Genomic DNA, 12,101 nt, shown 5'->3' with positions numbered 1-12,101 from the left:
AACTACAAGCCATTTTATATGTGCAAACTGTTAGGGATACTTTGCACGTTGCGACATCGCTACTGCGATGTTGTCGGGGTCAAATCGAAAGTGACGCATATCCGGCGCCAGTAACGACGTCGCAACGTGTAAAGCCTAGATGCACAGATAAACGATCGCAAAAGCGTTGAAAATCGGTGATCTGTGTAGTGTCGGTCATTTCCATAATTTCGCTGTAGCGACAGGTACGATGTTGTTCCTCGTTCCTGCGGCAGCACACATCGCTGTGTATGAACCCGCAAGAGCGAGGAACATCTCCTTACCTGTGTCCCACCTGCAATGAGGAAGGAAGGAGGTGGGTCGGATGTTTACATGCCGCTCATCTCCGCCCCCCCGCTTCTATTGGCCGCCTGCCGTGTGACGTCGCTGTGACGCCACACGACCTTCCCCCTTAGGAAGGAGGCGGGTCGCTGGCCAGAGCGACGTCGCAGGGCAGGTAAGTGCGTGTGAAGCTGCCGTAGCGATAATGTTTGCTACGGCAGCTATCACAAGAGATTGCATCTGCGACGGGGGCGGGGACTATCACTCTCGGCATTGCTACAATCGGCTAGCGATGTCACAGCGTGCAAAGTACCCCTTACTCTGGTGGTCTTCACTGTGATGGTAAGAATAGGCTAGTTCGGGAAGGTAGCCGCCAGGTGCTATACCAGGGGATAACATGGCACTGTGGCAGCTGACCGCAGGGGTTGGGGATGCAGCAGCAGGCACTGATGCAGGCAGGAACAGTCTCTGGTGCAGACTGGATGGCTAGTACACAGCAGGCACGGATGGTACAGTGGGTATGGCAGGTGCAGCTGGCACGAATGGTACAGTAGGTATGGCAGGTATGGATGGTACGGCAGGTTCAACAGGTACGGCAGGTACAGTAGGCACGGATTGTACTGAAGGATACTGGTAGGTGCAACAGGTACGGCGGGTAGAGTGGACACGGAGCTAGAAAACAGATATGGGTTAGCAAGCACAGGTAAAAAACACAGGGTACCAACACAGGACATGACAACTAGCAGCTTATCTCTAGAGATAAGACCATGTTGCTCAGGCACCTCCCATGGGGGGATGCCTTAAGTATCCAGTGCCTCTCAGCGAAGGCATGCTGGTCCTTTAAGAGCAGGGAGTTGTGTTGTGCGCAGGCCCCGGGAGGTAGCAGGAGAGATGAAGGGAAATGCTAATACTGAACAGCGGGGGGGTTAAGTGAGCTGGCGTCCCTGCCAGAAGAAAGAAGCAGGGCAATGCGGGGACGCCGGCACTACACAAACAGTACAAATGTTAAGTAAAGTTTGACTGGTCTGTACCTTTGATCATCTCAAAGCCGCAGACTTCAGTTCTGATCAAAAAGAGGGTACAGTGAAAAAGTTAATTTAACATCACAGCACCCCTTGATAGAGATGGGACAGCATTTTTTTGTTATGGGGACACTCACTACATATACCATCATAACAGATACAAAGATAGTCTTATGAGGACACGGTCTAAAACTTTGTGTATGGCTGGCACAATGAGCACTTCCTGTGTCTTATTGGGGCACTATAGGCTCATGCACAAACAAGTAAGCTATAAAAAAAAATCTTATGTATATAATTTTATGCATGTGCGTATAATTTCAAGTGTTCACTTAATGGGGCATGGGAATGTAAATGGGCTGTGGTACGAGGACCTTCCTCAGCTTATTTACATCTCCTACTTTGTTCACTTATTGGCCAAGATCTCTGCTTCGTCCATACAACAAGGTCAACGTGTCACCACAAGGGAGCACCTCTTCATTGGCTCACAGTACACTACTAGCCCGCAATGTTTCAGTGCTGGACACTCGGAAAGCACGGTTGGGGTTTTTTTTTCCACCCATGGCATGTGCCGAGTCTATGAAGATACTTAGGCATCATACAGATGGTCTTTGTGTGAAGAGGAAGGCTCATTTCAATTCATCTATATCAATCACAAATTCCTGGATAATGTTATTTCTATCACATATAAGTACCATACATGTCCTATTCCTACTAAACATAATAACTTACGGTATATTCGATGAGATTTTAAAGTAGCGTCATAGAGCTTGCACCTATTTTTCTAAAAACCAATCCACACTTCGGTAAAATCTTAGTGGTTTCCTCGCTATCAGTCTGCAGTGCAGTTAATGAATCAAAGAACTTTCATTTTTTAAAGACCAAGCATTCTATGTAGTAATTGTGCCCTTTGCGTTATCCTATAAGAAGTCGCCACTAGTTGCTGAATTTACCTGTACAGTGAACCACGGCCTATAGCCAAATCTTTATTAAAAATAATAAATCTAAAAAAAGAAGATTCTGCAGGAATAATTGCATCTATATTTCTAAACGCTCTCATATTGATGATTAGTTTAAAAACAGCTTTGGATTTTAGCCATATATTCCTTACATAAAACAAAGGCTCAAGACATTCTCCAAGAAAATAAATAAAAAGAAGGGAAAAAGAGCAGCTATGTTCAGTTACTTAAATATGAAGGTTCAAAAACTATTCGGTGTCCTTGTGGGAGCAATTCATTTAGTGCTGCCAATTATTCTGGATGTTTGGATTGTACTGATTAAGCCGTTAACGGAATCACATTCTATAGAATAAACTCTATAGACACATTTTCCTCTGCTAATATTTGCTCCTATATTTACATTACCATTCTAGGTAATATTTAAGTGTAGGTGTGTTTAATCCGCACAACATACGTTACCAGAGATAACAGCGACTTTGCCATCATTTACGGATAACACTGTGACTGGCTGAATATGCCTTTTGACTATGGCGGAGCAGGGGACAGCTGTAATGATTTGTTATGCCTCCTACGTCTCCTCGTCTTCTGTTCTCTCACATCAAAGTCAAGTCTGCTAATAATAAATGTACTTCTAGGACTGAAATTTCTGTTCTGTTAATGAAATGAGAGGTAACCTTTATATGACTTGAAGGACACCAAGTGCCAAACAGTCCTTAGGGCTTTAAAAACTAATTATACAAGGAGAATCCGTCCATTATTTTTTTCTCTGCCCTGGTGAGCAGAATGTGCTTAATATGCTGAAACCATGACTGCTTACCTTGCCTGGGTGATGGCTGTTGACTCATGCATCCTACAAGCAGAATGAAACCCCAGGCCCAAAATTCTTGACTGCTGGAGTGATCAGCTAAGTGTGGAGTACTGCAGATAATGCCTAGGACACAAGGCTCAGATTCTGCCAGAAAAATCGCAACGGGTGCAAAAGTAATGGGCACGTCTAGGTATGCCCCTCTGCCATATAAGACTTGTACAGCACTTAGAAGGTGGGAGCCTTGTTATACATTTTTACATTGGAAGACAATGAAATTGAATAAAAACCAAGAACTCAATATCCATAACGATGGATTTACATCAGCATCATAAGGATGTAGGTGTGTATCACATAACTGAAAAGCTATGTATGGAGTGAAAAAAGGAGGCAACAGAACAGTGGTTCTACTAGTAACATCACTTAAAAAACACCCTCACAACTTTGCGAGACATCTTACAGATATGCAAAAATGACACCCCCTAAGGAAGTTATACAAAACTTGCGTCAGGGTGGAGGGACACTAGACTCCACATATCTGGAATTTTACACCTCTAACTCTTTAGCACTATGCTATATGCTCACATAACCCATTCTGTGGCTTCCTACGACCCATAGCTTAACATGGGTCATTTTGATTACTATAATTTGGCTACTAATATACCCACTGTGGTGCTGTTACATACCCTGCTGCCCATGATCTTCTACAAATCTATATAGTGTTGTTGTGTCCAGTTCCCTAATATTTAAGGCTACTTTTGCATTTTATTGTATATTTTATGCAGTTTTACAAATACAAATTTATATTTTATGGTAATGATTTCTGTTTATGTTCACTCTATATGCTATTATCTCTATTCACCTCGGATATAGACATTTTTTTGATCCTTTGATTATTTGTATGTGAACAGTTATTTTGATTGGACTTGTTTGAAGATGGGTAAACATATGGTAACTGTGGCCAAGTAATATGGACCCTGCCAAAGCCAAAGGTAAAGTACAAATATCACAATTCCCTTTGTCTGGGATTCCGACAGCTGTATCCAAAAATGGTTGGTCAAATCTACAAAGTGAGGTTGGGACATACTCCATGTACAGGTCTGTGCAGTCGTCCTCATAGGTGGTAGAACTACCTGATATTATATACACTACAAGAGCGGACACAGACAGGAGAAGCCCATGTGCAACAACAATATAGAGGCCCATTGCAGTCCAATAGCTCATTGGTCCCTGTCCAATCTGTGTGTGACTCATCAAGCACACAGACAGAAACCAAGCTAGCCCAAACAAATCTGTAGTCTTCCATACTGTGTTTGAAAGAAGCAGTTAACATTATGATTAAACAATAATATAATTTGTGCACATTTTACTGGACAGATAAAGTCCTCAAGCGAATACATAAATGGAAGAATCATGGTTCCATCAGCGTTGAATAATGTATCACTTGTCACTGAGAATCGAGGACAAGCCAAGTTTATTCAGTTCTGCATTATCTCTTGCCTTAGGTAGCAATGCCATCATTTTACATATTGACCATGAAGCAGGAAAAGTTGCATGTTAACTACATTCTGGTATTCTAATCCTCAGCCTAGTACTTTTTAAAAATCTGTGCACAACTAAAAAAAGCAGTTTCTGCGATCAAGTTTTGACATCTCCTGAAGCTACACGCATCCTAATCTGAAAACACATGTGCTTATCATGGTGCCAAACCCGAGAGGAGCAAATCAGGATTACCATTTCCATCTATGGGCAGAGGCAAAAATGAACAGGATATAGATTGGCTCTGCCGTGTCGTAGACACAAATATTACTTTGTTTGGATGTAGAAAAAAATGTGCAATTAGTGTGATGTTGGTATCCAGAGGAAACTATTGAAGATGTTGGATATTTCAAGGAAGCTGCAGAAAGCCGTAGACCATTTAGCTCAAATCGTTGTGAAGTTAATTTAGAAAACTAATGAAAAACAAATGTGTTTATGTCCTCTAGTCCTTTTTTTAAGATAAAAATTATTAAATTGGTTGGCCACTACTTTAACATTGATGGTGTATCCTTAGGCGGGCTTTGCACACTACGACATCGCAGGTGCGATGTCGGTGGGGTCAAATTAAAAGTGACGCACATCCGGCATCGCATGCGACATCGTAGTGTGTAAAGCCTAGAAGATACGATTAACGAGCGCAAAATCGTCGTAATCGTATCATCGGTGCAGCGTTGGCGTAATCCATAATTACGCTGACGCAACGGTCCGATGTTGTTCCTCGCTCCTGCGGCAGCACACATCGCTGTGTGTGAAGTCGCAGGAGCGAGGAACATCTCCTACCGGCGTCACCGCGGCTTCCGTAGGATATGCGGAAGGAAGGAGGTGGGCGGGATGTTTACATCCTGCTCATCTCCGCCCCTCCGCCGCTATTGGCCGCCTGCCGTGTGACGTCGCTATGACGCCGCACGACCCGCCCCCTTAGGAAGGAGGCGGGTCACCGGCCAGAGCGACGGTCGCAGGGCAGGTGAGTGCATGTGAAGCTGGCGTAGCGATAATGTTCGCTACGCCAACTATCACACGATATCGTACCTGCGACGGGGGCGGGGACTATCGCGTGCGACATCGCAGCATCGGCTTGCGATGTCGCAACGTGCAAAGCCACCCTTAGGATAGGTCATCAATGTTGGATTGGCTGGGGTCCAACACCCAAAACCCCCAGCAGTCATTCTTGGTCCTGGCGGCGGTAGAAGGCAGCCGGAAATGCTCACTTACGGAGCTGCCCCATCAACTGTTAGCGTCCATGGCGGAGTTCTGCACATCCGTATCTTAATAATTTGAATGGGAAGCGGATGCACAGTACCCAACCGTGGCCGCTATCAGTTAACAGGGCAGCTCCGGACTGAGCATTTCTAGCTGCCTACTGACGCCGCAGGCACAGATGACAACTGATCGGTGGGATGCAGGGTGATGGACCCTGGCTGATCAGACATTGATGACCTATCCTGAGGATAGGCCATCAATGTTAAAGTAGTGGACAAGCTCTTGAATATAGAATAGATGCCTAATGTAGGTTTAAATAGCAGAAAATGTTACAATGAAAAAAAAAAATCAGCCACTTGTGAGAAAGTCCTAATGAATTTGACATACAGCCAATAACAAGTAACAATATACAGAACAGTAGTACATAGCCTGCATTCAATTATCATGGTGACTTACAAAGGTCTAGTAACAGTGGGATCATAGTATACTGACTGTACATAGATTGGTTTGCTCATACAGTGGGTATTGTTTTATTGGCATTCAGCATATTCTATGCTAGCTGCCTACAGGCTGGCAGTTGAGGCTCTGGAGGGGTCCCACTATGTTAAACAATTTCCACAGTCATACTACATTTCCACTATTGTGGGTCCCATTGGTAAGTGAATGCGGGCTTCGTACTGTTAATTGTCAATTGCTATTGTCTGTATATCATATTCACAATGAACCGCTCCCAAGGGTTGATTCAGATACATTTTTGGCTTCATTTTTTGCTATTTACACATGTCATTCCCTACCTATTGATCTCTGTGAGGGATCATTCAGACAGGGAAGTTGACACTTGAGCAGGAAGGGACAGGGATTCTGATGGAAACTACGAACTATACTTACTTGCATGCAATACAATATTGTTGTGTCTTCTGAGCAGAACCCTATTTGGTGCCTTACGTCTCCTATTGTTTCCCTAATTCATTGTAAAGACCCATTGCAGCGCCAGTATGTGTTGTTTTTTTTTCATATGCGTCACAGTTATATGAAAAATGTAAAATGACCTAAATTACGAAATGCACGGATAACTAGACTTTCTCCATTCTTCAAATCACAAATGTTCCCCCTTCCCTATGAAAAAAAAAAGGTAAACACTCTACAATAATTGGTTTTACATATTGGAGCTCTTTATAATATCCGATCAAATTTATCATTGCCAGACTTAATATTCAGTTCCAAAAGAAGAGAATCAACACCAGAAGTACAATTAGATTTTGTTCTGTTGAGAAGGTGAATTGTTTCTCCGGTAGCCATGTTGCTTGATTGCAACTTTTGTAAAAGCTTGATTGTGAAGTGTTGTAATCCAGGGTGATTATCAGAAGAGATTAAAGCAGAGGACTATTCTCTGTTTACACCACAATTTACAACAACCTACAGCTCTGCAATCAGGCAAAAATTGCTTCGGTAAATTTTGTTTTGACCCGAATTTGAGGAAAAAAAAAAAAAAAGACCAGGATGATAGTCCCTAAATACGTATGTTGCCATCATCAATCAAATACAGTAAAATTAGCAATCAGCATATGATTATGCAACAACATGCAAGCAATATTAATCACAACAGATTAATAATTTGCTCAATATATATAGCTTCTAAATCAAATATGTTTTGGACTGCCAGAAAAGCTGCAAAAAGTCAGTTAAGGACAGAATTTTCTGCTTTTTCAAGAGACCAAATCTTTTAAGTACCCAAGCAGGAGCAAACTAAGAAAACAATATACGGGGTCTAACTGGACTGGTTGCCCTTTTTTGCTGTGAGTACATTTTATAATACATTTTTGGGGGAGTTTTTATCTCCTCTTTCTGTTGCTATTTTTTGATATTTATTAGTGTAGGGAGTACCCACAAGCGTGAGGATCCGTGATGAGGATTGTGGGCTTACGTACATTGCACAATTTACAAACTAATACCTCACATATATTTTATATGTATTTTTTGCACTTTGACTATGCGGGGTGCAGCCGGGCCTCTTAATACGGCCGTGCATAGTGGAATTTCTGTCCCTTACGTGCTGCAGTGAGTAGTGTCCGGGTAACCCGCCTAATCTAATAGTAAGGGCGTGGTAATAGGTTGCTGGCTGGACACCATGCGCATACAAGTGTGAACAGTGCCCTATGCGCGCCACTGGTGTGCAATTTACCTTGCACCTGTGAAGTGTCCATCATGTTGAGAGGCTTGTCTGCATCCTGTTTGTGCATTAGATGTGTTGGCCTGGGCTAACTGGACTGGTTGCCCTTTTTTGCTGTGAGTACATTTTATAATACATTTTTGGGGGAGTTTTTAGCTCCTCTTTTTGTTGCTATTTTTGACATTATTCTTAAACTAGAAAGTAATAAAGAAAATAGAAATGCTATAAATGCATAAGAACCAATTACTCAGCTACAAGGTAGAAAGACCCGTCTGATCAACAAACTACATAATGCTATAGACAAGCAGGGACCCTCATAGAAATTCATCATAGTATCATAGTTTTTAAGGTTGAAGGGAGACTCTAAGTCCATCTAGTTCAACCCGTAGCCTAACATGTTGATCCAGAGGAAGGCAAAAAAAACCCCAATGTGGCAAACAAGTTCCAATGGGGAAAAAATTTCCTTCCTGACTCCACATCCGGCAATCAGACTAGTTCCCTGGATCAATACCCTGTCATAAAATCTAATGTACATAACTGGTAATATTACATTTTTCAAGAAAGGCATCCAGGCTTTGCTTAAATGTTAGTAGTGAATCACTCATTACAACATCATGCGGCAGAGAGTTCCACAGTCTCACTGCTCGTACAGTAAAGAATCCTCGTCTGTGATTATGATTAAACCTTCTTTCCTCAAGACGTAGCGGATGCCCCCGTGTTCCAGTCGCAGGCCTAGGTGTAAAAAGATCTTTGGAAAGGTCTCTGTACTGTCCCCTCATATATTTATACATTGTGATTAGATCCCCCCTAAGCCTTCGTTTTTCCAAACTAAATAACCCCAAGTTTAATAACCTGTCTTGGTATTGCAGCCCACCCATTCCTCTAATAATCTTGGTGGCTCTTCTCTGCACCCTCTCCAGTTCAGCTATGTCCTTCTTATATATCGGTGACCAGAATTGTACACAGTATTCTAAGTGCGGTCGCATTAGTGACTTGTACAGAGGTAGAACTATATTTTTTTCATGAACACTTATACCTCTTTTAATACATCCCATTATTTTATTAGCCCTGGCAGCAGCTGCCTGACACTGTCCACTAAAGTGAAGTTTACCATCCACCCAAGTCTTTTTCTGTGTCTGTTTTACCCAGTGTTCTACAATTAAGTACATAATCATAAATGTTATTTCCTCTACCCAAGTGCATGACCTTACATTTATCTACATTAAACTTCAATTGCCACTTCTCAGCCCAATCCTCCAATTTACATAAATCTCCCTGTAATATAAAATTATCCTCCTCTGTATTGATTACCCTGCAGAGTTTAGTATCATCTGCAAATATTGAAATTCTACTCCGCATGCCCCCAACAAGGTCATTTATAAATATGTTGAAAAGAAGCGGGCCCAATACTGACCCCTGTGGTACCCCACTATGAACTGAGACCCAGTCCGAGTACGGACCCTTAATAACCACCCTTTGTTTCCTATCACTGAGCCAGTTTTTAACCCAGTTACACATATTTTCCCCTATCCCCATTATTCTCATTTTATGTACCAACCTTTTGTGTGGCACCGTATCAAAAGCTTTTGAAAAGTCCATATACACAACATCCACTGCATTTCCCTGGTCCAGGCTTGAACTTACCTCTTCATAGAAGCTGATCAAATTAGTTTGACAGGATCGATCCCTCATAAACCCATGTTGATACTCTGTCATAAGGTTATTTTTCTTGAGATACTCCAGTATAGCATCTCTCAAGAAACCCTCAAGGATTTTACCAACCGTAGAGGTTAAACTTACTGGCCTATAATTTCCCGGCTCAGTTTTTGTCCCCTTTTTAAATATTGGCACCACATTTGCTATGCGCCAGTCCTGCGATACCGACCCTGTTATTAAGGAATCTGAGAAGATTAAAAATAATGGTCTATCTATCACAGAACTCAATTCCTGTAGTACTCTGGGGTGTATGCCATCCGGGCCCGGAGATTTGCCAACCTTAGTGATTTCGAGGCGGCGGCGTACTTCCTGCTGGGTTAAGCAGGTAATTTTCAAGGGTGAATTTATGGTATCACTGGTCATGTCATCTGCCATGGCATTTTCTTGTATAAAAACCGTAGAAAAAAAGTCATTCAGCAGGTTGGCTTTACCCTCATCCCCTTCCACCATTTCACCAAGACTATTTTTAAGGGGGCCAACACTATCGCTTTTCAGTTTTTTACTGTTTATGTAGTTAAAGAATATTTTAGGATTATTTTTACTTTCTCTCGCAATGAGTCTCTCTGTCTCAAACTTAGCTAACTTAATTTGCTTTTTACATATTTTATTTAATTTTCTATAATTATATAATGCCTCATCACTACCTACCCTCTTTAATTCTTTTAAGGCTTTCTGTTTTTCTTTTATTGCTTCCCTTACAGCTCTATTTAGCCATATCGGTTTCCTCCTATTTCTAGCATGTTTGTTCCCATAGGGTATATTTTCTGCACAAGCCCTATTCATGATGCTCATAAAAGTCTCCCATTTGCTTTGTGTACTTTTATTACTTAGTACATCATCCCAGTTTATTGCACTAAGATCATCTCTCAACCGTTTAAAATTTGCTTTCCTGAAGTTTAGTGTCCTTGTAGCCCCTCTACTAGACATCTTACTAAAGAATACATGAAAACTTATTATTTTGTGATCACTATTCCCCAAGTAACCCCCAACTTGTATATTTGATATGCGGTCTGGCCTATTGGGTAGTACAAGGTCTAGTAGTGCTCCCCCTCTTGTGGGGTCCTGTACCATTTGTGAAAGGTAATTATCTTTCTTTGTTATCAAAAATCTATTTCCTTTGCTGGAACTGCAAGTTTCTGTTCCCCAATTTATATCAGGATAGTTAAAGTCCCCCATAATAATTACTTCTCAGAGACTCGCTGCTTTATCAATTTGCTTTATGAGGAGATTCTCTACCTCTTCCATAATATTCGGCGTCTTATAACACACCCCTATCAGTATTTTATTATTCATTCTCCCCCCCTTATCTCCACCCATAGGGACTCTACATTCTCAGTACCCTCACATATGTTGTCACGCAGGATGGGTTTTAAGGATGATTTTACATATAGACACACACCTCCCCCTCGCTTATTTGTACGGTCATTCCTGAATAGGCTATAACCCTGTAAATTAACAGCCCAGTCATAGCTCTCATCCAGCCATGTCTCTGATATCCCCACTATATCATAATTTTCTTCCAACAATATTAATTCTAATTCCTCCACCTTATTTGTGAGGCTTCGGGCATTAGTGTACATGCACGTTACGTATGACTGTGTACCTGTATTCCTGCTTACTGTATTAACTGTCCTAACCCTTCCCCCCGTACCACCCCCAATTTAATTACTTGTGCCCTGGTCACTATCTGCACTACATTCCCCTTCTATAAAGTGAATACCCTCGCCCCCCATTCCTAGTTTAAACACTCCTCCAACCTTCTAGCCATTTTCTGCCCCAGCAGAGCTGCACCTTCCCCATTAAGATGCAGCCCATCCCTAGCATAGAATCTGTAGCCAACTGAAAAGTCGGCCCAATTCTCCAGGAACCCAAAACCCTCTTTCCTACACCAATTCCTGAGACACCTGTTAACCTCCCTGATCTCTCTTTGCCTCTCTGGTGTGGCTCGTGGCACAGGTAGTATTTTTGAAAATACCACCTTTGAGGTCCATGCTTTAAGCTTACAACCTAATTCCCTGAAATCATCTTTAAGGACCTTCCACCTACCTCTAACTTTGTCATTTGTGCCAATGTGTACAATGACCGCTGGGTCCTCCCCAGCCCCTCCCAGTAATCTGTCAACCCGATCAGCGATGTGCCGAACTCGAGCGCCAGGAATACAACACACTGTTCGGCGATCCCTGTCTTTGTGATAGATTGCCCTATCTGTCCCCCTAATAATTGAGTCCCCCACTACCAGTACCTGTCTTGCCTGCCCTGCACTCCTATTCCCCCCCTTACTGGAGCAGACACTCCTCTGGCGTTCAGAGGTCATGCCTTGCTGCAGCAATGCTACCCCTGTAATGACATCCCCCTCATCTGCCAAGTTTGCAAACCTATTGGGGTGTGTCAGT

At 42.4% G+C, this 12,101-nt stretch overlaps 1 protein-coding gene across 1 annotated transcript in view; it reads right to left on the bottom strand.

Annotated features, from left to right (window-relative positions):
* EXOC4 (exocyst complex component 4) overlaps window positions 1-12,101 on the bottom strand; it is a 642,084-nt gene that overhangs the window by 125,996 nt on the left and 503,987 nt on the right. The gene's annotated exons all lie outside the window — the stretch shown is intronic.

The sequence above is a fragment of the Anomaloglossus baeobatrachus genome, chromosome 4 (assembly GCF_048569485.1).
Source record: "Anomaloglossus baeobatrachus isolate aAnoBae1 chromosome 4, aAnoBae1.hap1, whole genome shotgun sequence".
NCBI classification, from domain to species: domain Eukaryota; kingdom Metazoa; phylum Chordata; class Amphibia; order Anura; family Aromobatidae; genus Anomaloglossus; species Anomaloglossus baeobatrachus.
This window is presented reverse-complemented; position numbering and strand designations above follow the sequence as displayed.